The sequence below is a fragment of the Pristiophorus japonicus genome, chromosome 24 (assembly GCF_044704955.1).
Source record: "Pristiophorus japonicus isolate sPriJap1 chromosome 24, sPriJap1.hap1, whole genome shotgun sequence".
Lineage (NCBI taxonomy): Eukaryota > Metazoa > Chordata > Chondrichthyes > Pristiophoridae > Pristiophorus > Pristiophorus japonicus.
In genome coordinates, this window is record NC_092000.1 from 30,498,617 (window position 1) to 30,514,008 (window position 15,392).

At 60.1% G+C, this 15,392-nt stretch overlaps 1 protein-coding gene across 2 annotated transcripts in view; it reads left to right on the top strand.

Annotated features, from left to right (window-relative positions):
- Positions 1–15,392, top strand: part of LOC139237839 (coiled-coil domain-containing protein AGAP005037-like) — a 401,711-nt gene that overhangs the window by 334,101 nt on the left and 52,218 nt on the right. The gene's annotated exons all lie outside the window — the stretch shown is intronic.

The window sequence follows — 15,392 nt, forward strand, 5'->3', positions numbered from 1 at the left end:
GGGGAGCTTGGGGGAGTGGGAGAAATTGGGGGAGTAGGACAGCTTGGGGGAGTAGGAGAGCTTGGGGGAGTAGGAGAGCTTGGGGGAGTAGGAGAGCTTGAGGGAATAGGAGAGCTTGGGGGAGTTGGAGAGCTTGGGGGAGCAGGAGAGCTTGGGGGAGTAGGAGAGCTTGGGAGAGTAGGAGAGCTTGGGGGAGTAGGAGAGATTGGGGGAGTAGGAGAGCTTGGGGGAGTAGGAGAGCTTGGGGGAGTAGCTGAGCTTGGGGAGTCGGAGAGCTGGGCGAGTCGGAGAGCTGGTGGAGAAGGAGAGCTTGGGGCAGTCGGAGAGCTTGGCGCAGTAGGAGAGCTTGGGGCAGTAGGGGAGCTTGGGGCAGTAGGAGAGCTTGGGGCAGTAGGAGAGCTTGGAGCAGTAGGAGAACTTGGGGGAGTAGGTGAGCTTGGGGGAGTAGGAGAGCTTGGGGGAGTAGGAGAGCTTGGGGGTGTAGGAGAGCTTGGGGGAGTAGGAGAGCTTGGGTGAGTAGGACAGCTTGGGGGAGTAGGACAGCTTGGGTGAGTAGGACATCTTGGGGGAGTAGGAGAGCTTGGGGTGGTCGGAGAGCTTTGGGGGGTAGGAGAGCTTGGGGGAGTAGGAGAGCTTGGGGCAGTCAGAGAGTTTCTGGAAGATGGAGAGCTTGGGGCAGTAGGAGTGCTTGGGGCAGTAGGAGAGCTTGGGACAGTAGGAGAGCTGTGGGGCAGAAGGAGAGCTTGGGGCAGTAGGAGAGCTTGGGGGAGTAGGAGAGCTTGACGGGGTAGGAGAGCTTGGGGGAGTAGGAGAGATTGGGGGAGTCGGAGAGCTTGGGGGAGTATGAGACCTTGAGGGAGTAGGAGAGCTTGGGGGAGTCGGAGAGCTTGGGGAGTCGGAGAGCTGGTGGAGAAGGAGAGCTTGGGGCAGTCGGAGAGCTTGGCGCAGCAGGAGAGCTTTGGGCAGTAGGGGAGCTTGGGGCAGTAGGAGAGCGTGGGGCAGTAGGAGAGCTTGAAGCAGTAGGAGAGCTTGGGCAGTAGGAGAGCTTGGGGCAGTAGGATAGCTTGGGGCAGTAGGAGAGTTTGGGCCGTAGGAGAGCTTGGGGGAGTAGGAGAGCTTGGGGGAGTAGGAGAGCTTGGGCGAGTAGGAGAGATTGGGGGAGTAGGACAGCTTGGGGGAGTAGGAGAGCTTGGGGGAGTAGGAGAGCTTGGGCGAGTAGGAGAACTTGGGGGGAGTAGGAGAGCTTGGGGGAGTAGGAGAGCTTCGGGGAGTAGGAGAGCTTGGGGGAGTAGTTGAGCTTGGGGAGTAGGAGAGCTTAGCGGAGTAGGAGAGCTTGAGGGAGTAGGAGAGCTTGGGGTAGTAGGAGAGATTGGGGGAGTAGCAGAGCTTGGGGGATTAGGAGAGCTTGGGGGAGTAGTTGAGCTTGGGGGAGTAGGAGAGCTTGGGGGAGTAGGAGAGCTTGGGGGAGTAGGGGAGCTTGGGGGAGTAGGAGAGCTTGGGGGAGTAGGAGAGCTTGGGGGAGTAGGAGAGCTTGGGGGAGTAGGAGAGCTTAGGGCAGTAGGAGAGCTTGGGGGAGTAGGAGAGCTTGGGGAGTAGGAGAGCTTGGGGGAGTAGGAGAGCTTGGGGGAGTCGGAGAGCTTGGAGCAGTAGGAGAACTTGGGGGAGTAGGTGAGCTTGGGGGAGTAGGAGAGCTTGGGGGAGTAGGAGAGCTTGGGGGAGTAGGAGAGCTTGGGTGAGTAGGACAGCTTGGGGGAGTAGGACAGCTTGGGTGAGTAGGACAGCTTGGGGGAGTAGGAGAGGTTGGGGTGGTCGGAGAGCTTTGGGGGGTAGGAGAGCTTGGGGGAGTAGGAGAGCTTGGGGCAGTCAGAGAGTTTCTGGAAGATGGAGAGCTTGGGGCAGTAGGCGTGCTTGGGGCAGTAGGAGAGCTTGGGACAGTAGGAGAGCTGTGGGGCAGAAGGAGAGCTTGGGGCAGTAGGAGAGCTTGGGGGAGTAGGAGAGCTGGGGGGAGTAGGAGAGCTTGGGGGAGTAGGAGAGCTTGGCGGGGTAGGAGAGCTTGGGGGAGTAGGAGAGATTGGGGGAGTCGGAGAGCTTGGGGGAGTATGAGACCTTGAGGGAGTAGGAGAGCTTGGGGGAGTCGGAGAGCTTGGGGAGTCGGAGAGCTGGAGGAGATGGAGAGCTTGGGGCAGTCGGAGAGCTTGGCGCAGCAGGAGAGCTTGGGGCAGTAGGGGAGCTTGGGGCAGTAGGAGAGCTTGGGGCAGTAGGAGAGCTTGAAGCAGTAGGAGAGCTTGGGCAGTAGGAGAGCTTGGGGCAGTAGGAGAGCTTGGGGCAGTAGGAGAGTTTGGGCCGTAGGAGAGCTTGGGGGAGTAGGAGAGCTTGGGGGAGTAGGAGAGGTTGGGCGAGTAGGAGAGATTGGGGGAGTAGAAGAACTTGGGGGAGTAGGAGAGCTTGGGGGAGTAGGAGAGCTTCGGGGAGTAGGAGAGCTTGGGGGAGTAGTTGAGCTTGGGGAGTAGGAGAGCTTGGCGGAGTAGGAGAGCTTGAGGGAGTAGGAGAGCTTGGGGTAGTAGGAGAGCTTGGGGGAGTAGCAGAGCTTGGGGGATTAGGAGAGCTTGGGGGAGTAGTTGAGCTTGGGGGAGTAGGAGAGCTTGGGGGAGTAGGAGAGCTTGGGGGAGTAGGGGAGCTTGGGGGAGTAGGAGAGCTTGGGGGAGTAGGAGACCTTGGGGGAGTAGGAGAGCTTGGGGGAGTAGGAGAGCTTGGGGCAGTAGGAGAGCTTGGGGGAGTAGGAGAGTTTGGGGGAGAAGGAGAGCTTGGGGGAGTAGGAGAGATTGGGGGAGTAGGAGAGCTTGGGGGAGTAGGAGAGCTTGGGGGAGTAGGAGAGCTTGGGGGAGTAGGAGAACTTGGGGGAGTAGGAGAGCTTGGGGGAGTAGGAGAGCTTCGGGGAGTAGGAGAGCTTGGGGGAGTAGTTGAGCTTGGGGGAGTAGGAGAGCTTGGGGGAGTAGGAGAGCTTGGGGGAGTAGGAGAGCTTGGGGGAGTAGCAGAGCTGTGGGAGTAGGAGAGCTTGGGGAGTAGGAGAGCTTGGGGGAGTAGGAGAGCTTGGGGGAGTCGGAGAGCTGGGGGAGTCGGAGAGCTGGTGGAGAAGGAGAGCTTGGTGCAGTCTGAGAGCTTGGCGCGGTAGGAGAGCTTGGGGCAGTAGGGGAGCTTGGGGCAGAAGGAGATCTTGGGGCAGTAGGAGAGCTTGGGGCAGTAGGAGAGTTTGGGGCAGTAGGAGAGGTTGGGGCAGTAGGAGAGCTTGGGGCAGTAGGAGAACTTGGGGGAGTAGGAGAGCTTGGGAGAGTAGGAGAGCTTGGGGGTGTAGGAGAGCTTAGGGGAGTAGGAGAGCTTGGGGGAGTAGGAGAGCTTGGGGGAGTAGGACAGCTTGGGGGAGTAGGACAGCTTGGGGAAGTCGGACATTTGGGGGAGTAGGAGAGCTTGGGGTGTTCGGAAAGGTTGGGAGGGTAGGAGAGCTTGGGGGAGTAGGAGAGTTTGGGGGAGTAGGAGAGATTGGGGGAGTAGGAGAGCTTGGGGGAGTAGGTGAGCTTGGGGGAGTAGGAGAGCTGGGGGAGTAGGAGAGCTTGGGGGAGTAGGAGAGCTTGAGGTATTAGGAGAGCTTGGGCGTAGGCGAGCTTGGGGGAGTAGGAGAGCTTGGGGGAGTAGGAGAGCTTGGGGGAGTAGGAGAGCTTGACGGAGTAGGAGATCTTGGTTGAGTAGGAGAGCTTGGGGAGTAGGAGAGCTTGGGGGAGTAGGACAGCTTGGGGGAGTAGGACAGCTTGGGGGAGTAGGACAGCTTTGGGGAGTAGGAGAGCTTGACGGAGTAGGAGAGCTTGGGTGAGTAGGAGAGATTGGGGGAGTAGCAGAGCTTGGGGGAGTAGGAGAGCTTGGGGGAGTAGGAGAGCTTGAGGGAGTCGGAGAGCCTGGGGAGTCGGAGAGCTGGGGGAGTAGGAGAGCTTGGGGCAGTCAGAGAGCTTGGGGCAGTAGGAGGGCTTGGGGCAGTAGGAGAGCTGTGGGGCAGAAGGAGAGCTTGGGGCAGTAGGAGAGCTTGGGGCAGTAGAAGAGCTTGGGGCAGTAGGAGAGCTTGGGGGAGTGGGAGAAATTGGGGGAGTAGGACAGCTTGGAGGAGTAGGAGAGCTTGGGGGAGTAGGAGAGCTTGGCGGAGTAGGAGAGCTTGAGGGAATAGGAGAGCTTGGGGGAGTTGGAGAGCTTGGGGGAGCAGGAGAGCTTGGGGGAGTTGGAGAGCTTGGGAGAGTAGGAGAGCTTGGGGGAGTAGGAGAGATTGGGGGAGTAGGAGAGCTTGGGGGAGTAGGAGAGCTTGGGGGAGTAGCTGAGCTTGGGGAGTCGGAGAGCTGGGGGAGTCGGAGAGCTGGTGGAGAAGGAGAGCTTGGGGCAGTCGGAGAGCTTGGCGCAGTCGGAGAGCTTTGGGCAGTAGGGGAGCTTGGGGCAGTAGGAGAGCTTGGGGCAGTAGGAGAGCTTGGAGCAGTAGGAGAACTTGGGGGAGTAGGTGAGCTTGGGGGAGTAGGAGAGCTTGGGGGAGTAGGAGAGCTTGGGGGAGTAGGAGAGCTTGGGGGAGTAGGAGAGCTTGGGTGAGTAGGACAGCTTGGGGGAGTAGGACAGCTTGGGTGAGTAGGACAGCTTGGGGGAGTAGGGGAGCTTGGGGTGGTCGGAGAGCTTTGGGGGTAGGAGAGCTTGGGGGAGTAGGAGAGCTTGGGGCAGTCAGAGAGTTTCTGGAAGATGGAGAGCTTGGGGCAGTAGGAGTGCTTGGGGCAGTAGGAGAGCTTGGGACAGCAGGAGAGCTGTGGGGCAGAAGGAGAGCTTGGGGCAGTAGGAGAGCTTGGGGGAGTAGGAGAGCTGGGGGGAGTAGGAGAGCTTGGGGAAGTAGGAGAGATTGGCGGGGTAGGAGAGCTTGGGGGAGTAGGAGAGCTTGGGGGAGTAGGAGAGCTTGGGTGAGTCGGAGAGCTGGGGGAGTCGGAGAGCTGGTGGAGAAGGAGAGCTTGGGGCAGTCGGAGAGCTTGGCGCAGTAGGAGAGCTTGGGGCAGTAGGGGAGCTTGGGGCAGTAGGAGAGCTTGGGGCAGTAGGAGAGCTTGGAGCAGTAGGAGAACTTGGGGGAGTAGGTGAGCTTGGGGGAGTAGGAGAGCTTGAGGGAGTAGGAGAGCTTGGGAGAGTAGGAGAGCTTGGGGGAGTAGGAGAGCTTGGGTGAGTTGGACAGCTTGGGGGAGTAGGACAGCTTGGGTGAGTAGGACAGCTTGGGGGAGTAGGAGAGCTTGGGGTGGTCGGAGAGCTTTGGGGGGTAGGAGAGCTTGGGGGAGTAGGAGAGCTTAGGGCAGTCAGAGAGTTTCTGGAAGATGGAGAGCTTGGGGCAGTAGGAGTGCTTGGGGCAGTAGGAGAGCTTGGGACAGTAGGAGAGCTGTGGGGCAGAAGGAGAGCTTGGGGCAGTAGGAGAGCTTGGGGGAGTAGGAGAGCTGGGGGGAGTAGGAGAGCTTGGGGAGTAGGAGAGCTTGGCGGGGTAGGAGAGCTTGGGGGAGTAGGAGAGATTGGGGGAGTCGGAGAGCTTGGGGGAGTATGAGACCTTGAGGGAGTAGGAGAGCTTGGGGGAGTCGGAGAGCTTGGCGCAGCAGGAGAGCTTTGGGCAGTAGGGGAGCTTGGGGCAGTAGGAGAGCTTGGGGCAGTAGGAGAGCTTGAAGCAGTAGGAGAGCTTGGGCAGTAGGAGAGCTTGGGGCAGTAGGAGAGCTTGGGGCAGTAGGAGAGTTTGGGCCGTAGGAGAGCTTGGGGGAGTAGGAGAGCTTGGGGGAGTAGGAGAGCTTGGGCGAGTAGGAGAGATTGGGGGAGTAGGAGAGCTTGGGGGAGTAGGAGAGCTTGGGGGAGTAGGAGAGATTGGGTGAGTAGGACAGCTTGGGGGAGTAGGAGAGCTTGGGGTGGTCGGAGAGCTTTGGGGGTAGGAGAGCTTGGGGGAGTAGGAGAGCTTGGGGCAGTCAGAGAGTTTCTGGAAGATGGAGAGCTTGGGGCAGTAGGAGTGCTTGGGGCAGTAGGAGAGCTTGGGACAGCAGGAGAGCTGTGGGGCAGAAGGAGAGCTTGGGGCAGTAGGAGAGCTTGGGGGAGTAGTAGAGCTGGGGGGAGTAGGAGAGCTTGGGGAAGTAGGAGAGATTGGCGGGGTAGGAGAGCTTGGGGGAGTAGGAGAGCTTGGGGGAGTAGGAGAGCTTGGGTGAGTCGGAGAGCTGGGGGAGTCGGAGAGCTGGTGGAGAAGGAGAGCTTGGGGCAGTCGGAGAGCTTGGCGCAGTAGGAGAGCTTGGGGCAGTAGGGGAGCTTGGGGCAGTAGGAGAGCTTGGGGCAGTAGGAGAGCTTGGAGCAGTAGGAGAACTTGGGGGAGTAGGTGAGCTTGGGGGAGTAGGAGAGCTTGGGGGAGTAGGAGAGTTTGGGGGAGTAGGAGAGCTTGGGGGAGTAGGAGAGCTTGGGTGAGTTGGACAGCTTGGGGGAGTAGGACAGCTTGGGTGAGTAGGACAGCTTGGGGGAGTAGGAGAGCTTGGGGTGGTCGGAGAGCTTTGGGGGGTAGGAGAGCTTGGGGGAGTAGGAGAGCTTAGGGCAGTCAGAGAGTTTCTGGAAGATGGAGAGCTTGGGGCAGTAGGAGTGCTTGGGGCAGTAGGAGAGCTTGGGACAGTAGGAGAGCTGTGGGGCAGAAGGAGAGCTTGGGGCAGTAGGAGAGCTTGGGGGAGTAGGAGAGCTGGGGGGAGTAGGAGAGCTTGGGGAGTAGGAGAGCTTGGCGGGGTAGGAGAGCTTGGGGGAGTAGGAGAGATTGGGGGAGTCGGAGAGCTTGGGGGAGTATGAGACCTTGAGGGAGTAGGAGAGCTTGGGGGAGTCGGAGAGCTTGGCGCAGCAGGAGAGCTTTGGGCAGTAGGGGAGCTTGGGGCAGTAGGAGAGCTTGGGGCAGTAGGAGAGCTTGAAGCAGTAGGAGAGCTTGGGCAGTAGGAGAGCTTGGGGCAGTAGGAGAGCTTGGGGCAGTAGGAGAGTTTGGGCCGTAGGAGAGCTTGGGGGAGTAGGAGAGCTTGGGGTAGTAGGAGAGCTTGGGCGAGTAGGAGAGATTGGGGGAGTAGGAGAGCTTGGGGGAGTAGGAGAGCTTGGGGGAGTAGGAGAGATTGGGGGAGTAGGAGAGCTTGGGGGAGTAGGAGAGCTTGGGGGAGTAGGAGAGCTTGGGGGAGTAGGAGAACTTGGGGGAGTAGGAGAGACTGGGGGAGTAGGAGAGCTTCGGGGAGTAGGAGAGCTTGGGGGAGTAGTTGAGCTTGGGTGAGTAGGAGAGCTTGGGGGAGTAGGAGAGCTTGGGGGAGTAGGAGAGCTTGGGGGAGTAGGAGAGCTGTGGGAGTAGGAGAGCTTGGGGAGTAGGAGAGCTTGGGGGAGCAGGAGATCTTGGGGGAGTCGGAGAGCTGGGGGAGTCGGAGAGCTGGTGGAGAAGGAGAGCTTGGTGCAGTCTGAGAGCTTGGCGCAGTAGGAGAGCTTGGGGCAGTAGGGGAGCTTGGGGCAGAAGGAGAGCTTGGGGCAGTAGGAGAGCTTGGGGCAGTAGGAGAGTTTGGGGCAGTAGGAGAGGTTGGGGCAGTAGGAGAGCTTGGGGCAGTAGGAGAACTTGGGGGAGTAGGAGAGCTTGGGAGAGTAGGAGAGCTTGGGGGAGTAGGACAGCTTGGGGGAGTCGGACATCTTGGGGGAGTAGGAGAGCTTGGGGTGGTCGGAGAGGTTGGGAGGGTAGGAGAGATTGGGGGAGTAGGAGAGTTTGGGGGAGTAGGAGAGATTGGGGGAGTAGGAGAGCTTGGGGGAGTAGGTGAGCTTGGGGGAGTAGGAGAGCTGGGGGAGTAGGAGAGCTTGGGGGAGTAGGAGAGCTTGAGGGATTAGGAGAGCTTGGGAGCAGGCGAGCTTGGGGGAGTAGGAGAGCTTGGGGGAGTAGGAGAGCTTGGGAGAGTAGGAGAGCTTGGGGGAGTAGGAGATCTTGGTTGAGTAGGAGAGCTTGGGGAGTAGGAGAGCTTGGGGGAGTAGGAGAGATTGGGGGAGTAGGAGAGCTTGGGGGAGGAGGAGAGCTTGGGGGAGTAGGAGAGCTTGGGGGAGTAGGAGAACTTGGGGGAGTAGGAGAGTTTGGGGGAGTAGGAGAGCTTCGGGGAGTAGGAGAGCTTGGGGGAGTAGTTGAGCTTGGGGGAGTAGGAGAGCTTGGGGGAGTAGGAGAGCTTGGGGGAGTAGGAGAGCTTGGGGGAGTAGGAGAGCTGTGGGAGTAGGAGAGCTTGGGGAGTAGGAGAGCTTGGGGGAGTAGGAGAGCTTGGGGGAGTCGGAGAGCTGGGGGAGTCGGAGAGCTGGTGGAGAAGGAGAGCTTGGTGCAGTCTGAGAGCTTGGCGCGGTAGGAGAGCTTGGGGCAGTAGGGGAGCTTGGGGCAGAAGGAGATCCTGGGGCAGTAGGAGAGCTTGGGGCAGTAGGAGAGTTTGGGGCAGTAGGAGAGGTTGGGGCAGTAGGAGAGCTTGGGGCAGTAGGAGAACTTGGGGGAGTAGGAGAGCTTGGGAGAGTAGGAGAGCTTGTGGGAGTAGGAGAGCTTAGGGGAGTAGGAGAGCTTGGGGGAGTAGGAGAGCTTGGGGGAGTAGGACAGCTTGGGGGAGTAGGACAGCTTGGGGGAGTCGGACATCTTGGGGGAGTAGGAGAGCTTGGGGTGTTCGGAAAGGTTGGGAGGGTAGGAGAGCTTGGGGGAGTAGGAGAGTTTGGGGGAGTAGGAGAGATTGGGGGAGTAGGAGAGCTTGGGGGAGTAGGTGAGCTTGGGGGAGTAGGAGAGCTGGGGGAGTAGGAGAGCTTGGGGGAGTAGGAGAGCTTGAGGTATTAGGAGAGCTTGGGAGTAGGCGAGCTTGGGGGAGTAGGAGAGCTTGGGGGAGTAGGAGAGCTTGGGGGAGTAGGAGAGCTTGACGGAGTAGGAGATCTTGGTTGAGTAGGAGAGCTTGGGGAGTAGGAGAGCTTGGGGGAGTAGGACAGCTTGGGGGAGTAGGACAGCTTGGGGGAGTAGGACAGCTTTGGGGAGTAGGAGAGCTTGACGGAGTAGGAGAGCTTGGGTGAGTAGGAGAGATTGGGGGAGCAGCAGAGCTTGGGGGAGTAGGAGAGCTTGGGGGAGTAGGAGAGCTTGAGGGAGTCGGAGAGCCGGGGGAGTCGGAGAGCTGGGGGAGTAGGAGAGCTTGGGGCAGTCAGAGAGCTTGGGGCAGTAGGAGGGCTTGGGGCAGTAGGAGAGCTGTGGGGCAGAAGGAGAGCTTGGGGCAGTAGGAGAGCTTGGGGCAGTAGAAGAGCTTGGGGCAGTAGGAGAGCTTGGGGGAGTGGGAGAAATTGGGGGAGTAGGACAGCTTGGAGGAGTAGGAGAGCTTGGGGGAGTAGGAGAGCTTGGCGGAGTAGGAGAGCTTGAGGGAATAGGAGAGCTTGGGGGAGTTGGAGAGCTTGGGGGAGCAGGAGAGCTTGGGGGAGTTGGAGAGCTTGGGAGAGTAGGAGAGCTTGGGGGAGTAGGAGAGATTGGGGGAGTAGGAGAGCTTGGGGGAGTAGGAGAGCTTGGGGGAGTAGCTGAGCTTGGGGAGTCGGAGAGCTGGGGGAGTCGGAGAGCTGGTGGAGAAGGAGAGCTTGGGGCAGTCGGAGAGCTTGGCGCAGTCGGAGAGCTTTGGGCAGTAGGGGAGCTTGGGGCAGTAGGAGAGCTTGGGGCAGTAGGAGAGCTTGGAGCAGTAGGAGAACTTGGGGGAGTAGGTGAGCTTGGGGGAGTAGGAGAGCTTGGGGGAGTAGGAGAGCTTGGGGGAGTAGGAGAGCTTGGGGGAGTAGGAGAGCTTGGGTGAGTAGGACAGCTTGGGGGAGTAGGACAGCTTGGGTGAGTAGGACAGCTTGGGGGAGTAGGAGAGCTTGGGGTGGTCGGAGAGCTTTGGGGGTAGGAGAGCTTGTGGGAGTAGGAGAGCTTGGGGCAGTCAGAGAGTTTCTGGAAGATGGAGAGCTTGGGGCAGTAGGAGTGCTTGGGGCAGTAGGAGAGCTTGGGACAGCAGGAGAGCTGTGGGGCAGAAGGAGAGCGTGGGGCAGTAGGAGAGCTTGGGGGAGTAGGAGAGCTGGGGGGAGTAGGAGAGCTTGGGGAAGTAGGAGAGATTGGCGGGGTAGGAGAGCTTGGGGGAGTAGGAGAGCTTGGGGGAGTAGGAGAGCTTGGGTGAGTCGGAGAGCTGGGGGAGTCGGAGAGCTGGTGGAGAAGGAGAGCTTGGGGCAGTCGGAGAGCTTGGCGCAGTAGGAGAGCTTGGGGCAGTAGGGGAGCATGGGGCAGTAGGAGAGCTTGGGGCTGTAGGAGAGCTTGGAGCAGTAGGAGAACTTGGGGGAGTAGGTGAGCTTGGGGGAGTAGGAGAGCTTGAGGGAGTAGGAGAGCTTGGGGGAGTAGGAGAGCTTGGGGGAGTAGGAGAGCTTGGGTGAGTTGGACAGCTTGGGGGAGTAGGACAGCTTGGGTGAGTAGGACAGCTTGGGGGAGTAGGAGAGCTTGGGGTGGTCGGAGAGCTTTGGGGGGTAGGAGAGCTTGGGGGAGTAGGAGAGCTTAGGGCAGTCAGAGAGTTTCTGGAAGATGGAGAGCTTGGGGCAGTAGGAGTGCTTGGGGCAGTAGGAGAGCTTGGGACAGTAGGAGAGCTGTGGGGCAGAAGGAGAGCTTGGGGCAGTAGGAGAGCTTGGGGGAGTAGGAGAGCTGGGGGGAGTAGGAGAGCTTGGGGAGTAGGAGAGCTTGGCGGGGTAGGAGAGCTTGGGGGAGCAGGAGAGATTGGGGGAGTCGGAGAGCTTGGGGGAGTATGAGACCTTGAGGGAGTAGGAGAGCTTGGGGGAGTCGGAGAGCTTGGCGCAGCAGGAGAGCTTTGGGCAGTAGGGGAGCTTGGGGCAGTAGGAGAGCTTGGGGCAGTAGGAGAGCTTGAAGCAGTAGGAGAGCTTGGGCAGTAGGAGAGCTTGGGGCAGTAGGAGAGCTTGGGGCAGTAGGAGAGTTTGGGCCGTAGGAGAGCTTGGGGGAGTAGGAGAGCTTGGGGGAGTAGGAGAGCTTGGGCGAGTAGGAGAGATTGGGGGAGTAGGAGAGCTTGGGGGAGTAGGAGAGCTTGGGGGAGTAGGAGAGATTGGGGGAGTAGGAGAGCTTGGGGGAGTAGAAGAGCTTGGGGGAGTAGGAGAGCTTGGGTGAGTAGGACAGCTTGGGGGAGTAGGACAGCTTGGGTGAGTAGGACAGCTTGGGGGAGTAGGAGAGCTTGGGGTGGTCGGAGAGCTTTGGGGGTAGGAGAGCTTGGGGGAGTAGGAGAGCTTGGGGCAGTCAGAGAGTTTCTGGAAGATGGAGAGCTTGGGGCAGTAGGAGTGCTTGGGGCAGTAGGAGAGCTTGGGACAGCAGGAGAGCTGTGGGGCAGAAGGAGAGCTTGGGGCAGTAGGAGAGCTTGGGGGAGTAGTAGAGCTGGGGGGAGTAGGAGAGCTTGGGGAAGTAGGAGAGATTGGCGGGGTAGGAGAGCTTGGGGGAGTAGGAGAGCTTGGGGGAGTAGGAGAGCTTGGGTGAGTCGGAGCGCTGGGGGAGTCGGAGAGCTGGTGGAGAAGGAGAGCTTGGGGCAGTCGGAGAGCTTGGCGCAGTAGGAGAGCTTGGGGCAGTAGGGGAGCTTGGGGCAGTAGGAGAGCTTGGGGCAGTAGGAGAGCTTGGAGCAGTAGGAGAACTTGTGGGAGTAGGTGAGCTTGGGGGAGTAGGAGAGCTTGGGCGAGTAGGAGAGCTTGGGGGAGTAGGAGAGCTTGGGTGAGTTGGACAGCTTGGGGGAGTAGGACAGCTTGGGTGAGTAGGACAGCTTGGGGGAGTAGGAGAGCTTGGGGTGGTCGGAGAGCTTTGGGGGGTAGGAGAGCTTGGGGGAGTAGGAGAGCTTAGGGCAGTCAGAGAGTTTCTGGAAGATGGAGAGCTTGGGGCAGTAGGAGTGCTTGGGGCAGTAGGAGAGCTTGGGACAGTAGGAGAGCTGTGGGGCAGAAGGAGAGCTTGGGGCAGTAGGAGAGCTTGGGGGAGTAGGAGAGCTGGGGGGAGTAGGAGAGCTTGGGGAGTAGGAGAGCTTGGCGGGGTAGGAGAGCTTGGGGGAGTAGGAGAGATTGGGGGAGTCGGAGAGCTTGGGGGAGTATGAGACCTTGAGGGAGTAGGAGAGCTTGGGGGAGTCGGAGAGCTTGGCGCAGCAGGAGAGCTTTGGGCAGTAGGGGAGCTTGGGGCAGTAGGAGAGCTTGGGGCAGTAGGAGAGCTTGAAGCAGTAGGAGAGCTTGGGCAGTAGGAGAGCTTGGGGCAGTAGGAGAGCTTGGGGCAGTAGGAGAGTTTGGGCCGTAGGAGAGTTGGGGGAGTAGGAGAGCTTGGGGGAGTAGGAGAGCTTGGGCGAGTAGGAGAGATTGGGGGAGTAGGAGAGCTTGGGGGAGTAGGAGAGCTTGGGGGAGTAGGAGAGATTGGGGGAGTAGGAGAGCTTGGGGGAGTAGGAGAGCTTGGGGGAGTAGGAGAACTTGGGGGAGTAGGAGAGACTGGGGGAGTAGGAGAGCTTCGGGGAGTAGGAGAGCTTGGGGGAGTAGTTGAGCTTGGGGGAGTAGGAGAGCTTGGGGGAGTAGGAGAGCTTGGGGGAATAGGAGAGCTTGGGGGAGTAGGAGAGCTGTGGGAGTAGGAGAGCTTGGGGAGTAGGAGAGCTTGGGGGAGTAGGAGATCTTGGGGGAGTCGGAGAGCTGGGGGAGTCGGAGAGCTGGTGGAGAAGGAGAGCTTGGTGCAGTCTGAGAGCTTGGCGCAGTAGGAGAGCTTGGGGCAGTAGGGGAGCTTGGGGCAGAAGGAGAGCTTGGGACAGTAGGAGAGCTTGGGGCAGTAGGGGAGTTTGGGGCAGTAGGAGAGGTTGGGGCAGTAGGAGAGCTTGGGGCAGTAGGAGAACTTGGGGGAGTAGGAGAGCTTGGGAGAGTAGGAGAGCTTGGGGGAGTAGGACAGCTTGGGGGAGTCGGACATCTTGGGGGAGTAGGAGAGCTTGGGGTGGTCGGAGAGGTTGGGAGGGTAGGAGAGCTTGGGGGAGTAGGAGAGTTTGGGGGAGTAGGAGAGATTGGGGGAGTAGGAGAGCTTGGGGGAGTAGGTGAGCTTGGGGGAGTAGGAGAGCTGGGGGAGTAGGAGAGCTTGGGGGAGTAGGAGAGCTTGAGGGATTAGGAGAGCTTGGGAGCAGGCGAGCTTGGGGGAGTAGGAGAGCTTGGGGGAGTAGGAGAGCTTGGGAGAGTAGGAGAGCTTGGGGGAGTAGGAGATCTTGGTTGAGTAGGAGAGCTTGGGGAGTAGGAGAGCTTGGGGGAGTAGGACAGCTTGGGGGAGTAGGACAGCTTGGGGGAGTAGGACAGCTTTGGGGAGTAGGAGAGCTTGACGGAGTAGGAGAGCTTGGGTGAGTAGGAGAGATTGGCAGAGTAGGAGAGCTTGGGGGAGTAGGAGAGCTTGGGGGAGTAGGAGAGCTTGGGGGAGTCGGAGAGCTGGGGTAGTCGGAGAGCTGGGGGAGTAGGAGAGCTTGGGGCAGTCAGAGAGCTTGGGGCCGTAGGAGGGCTTGGGGCAGTAGGAGAGCTGTGGGGCAGAAGGAGAGCTTGGGGCAGTAGGAGAGCTTGGGGCAGCAGAAGACCTTGGGGCAGTAGGAGAGCTTGGGGGAGTGGGAGAAATTGGGGGAGTAGGACAGCTTGGGGGAGTAGGAGAGCTTGGGGGAGTAGGAGAGCTTGGGGGAGTAGGAGAGCTTGAGGGAATAGGAGAGCTTGGGGGAGTTGGAGAGCTTGGGGGAGCAGGAGAGCTTGGGGGAGTAGGAGAGCTTGGGAGAGTAGGAGAGCTTGGGGGAGTAGGAGAGATTGGGGGAGTAGGAGAGCTTGGGGGAGTAGGAGAGCTTGGGGGAGTAGCTGAGCTTGGGGAGTCGGAGAGCTGGGGGAGTCGGAGAGCTGGTGGAGAAGGAGAGCTTGGGGCAGTCGGAGAGCTTGGCGCAGTAGGAGAACTTGGGGCAGTAGGGGAGCTTGGGGCAGTAGGAGAGCTTGGGGCAGTAGGAGAGCTTGGAGCAGTAGGAGAACTTGGGGGAGTAGGTGAGCTTGGGGGAGTAGGAGAGCTTGGGGGAGTAGGAGAGCTTGGGGGAGTAGGAGAGCTTGGGGGAGTAGGAGAGCTTGGGTGAGTAGGACAGCTTGGGTGAGTAGGACAGCTTGGGTGAGTAGGACAGCTTGGGGGAGTAGGAGAGCTTGGGGTGGTCGGAGAGCTTTGTGGGGTAGGAGAGCTTGGGGGAGTAGGAGAGCTTGGGGCAGTCAGAGAGTTTCTGGAAGATGGAGAGCTTGGGGCAGTAGGAGTGCTTGGGGCAGTAGGAGAGCTTGGGACAGTAGGAGAGCTGTGGGGCAGAAGTAGAGCTTGGGGCAGTAGGAGAGCTTGGGGGAGTAGGAGAGCTGGGGGGAGTAGGAGAGCTTGGGGGAGTAGGAGAGCTTGGCGGGGTAGGAGAGCTTGGGGGAGTAGGAGAGATTGGGGGAGTCGGAGAGCTTGGGGGAGTATGAGACCTTGAGGGAGTAGGAGAGCTTGGGGGAGTCGGAGAGCTTGGGGAGTCGGAGAGCTGGTGGAGAAGGAGAGCTTGGGGCAGTCGGAGAGCTTGGGGGAGTAGGAGAGCTTGGGGGAGTCGGAGAGCTGGGGGAGTCGGAGAGCCCGTGGAGAAGGAGAGCTTGGTGCAGTCTGAGAGCTTGGCGCGGTAGGAGAGCTTGGGGCAGTAGGGGAGCTTGGGGCAGAAGGAGAGCTTGGGGGAGTAGGAGAGCTTGGGGGAGTCGGAGAGCTGGGGGAGTCGGAGAGCTGGTGGAGAAGGAGAGCTTGGTGCAGTCTGAGAGCTTGGCGCGGTAGGAGAGCTTGGGGCAGTAGGGGAGCTTGGGGCAGAAGGAGAGCTTGGGGCAGTAGGAGAGCTTGGGGCAGTAGGAGAGTTTGGGGCTGTAGGAGAGGTTGGGGCAGTAGGAGAGCTTGGGGCAGTAGGAGAACTTGGGGGAGTAGGAGAGCTTGGGAGAGTAGGAGAGCTTGGGGGAGTAGGAGAGCTTAGGGGAGTAGGAGAGCTTGGGGGTGTAGGAGAGCTTGGGGGAGTAGGACAGCTTGGGGGAGTAGGACAGCTTGGGGGAGTCGGACATCTTGGGGGAGTAGGAGAGCTTGGGGTGGTCGGAAAAGTTGGGAGGGTAGGAGAGCTTGGGGGAGTAGGAGAGTTTGGGGGAGTAGGAGAGATTGGGGGAGTAGGAGAGCTTGGGGGAGTAAGTGAGCTTGGGGGAGTAGGAGAGCTGGGGGAGTAGGAGAGCTTGGGGGAGTCGGAGAGCTTGAGGTATTAGGAGAGCTTGGGAGTAGGCGAGCTTGGGGGAGTAGGAGAGCTTGGGGGAGTAGGAGAGCTTGG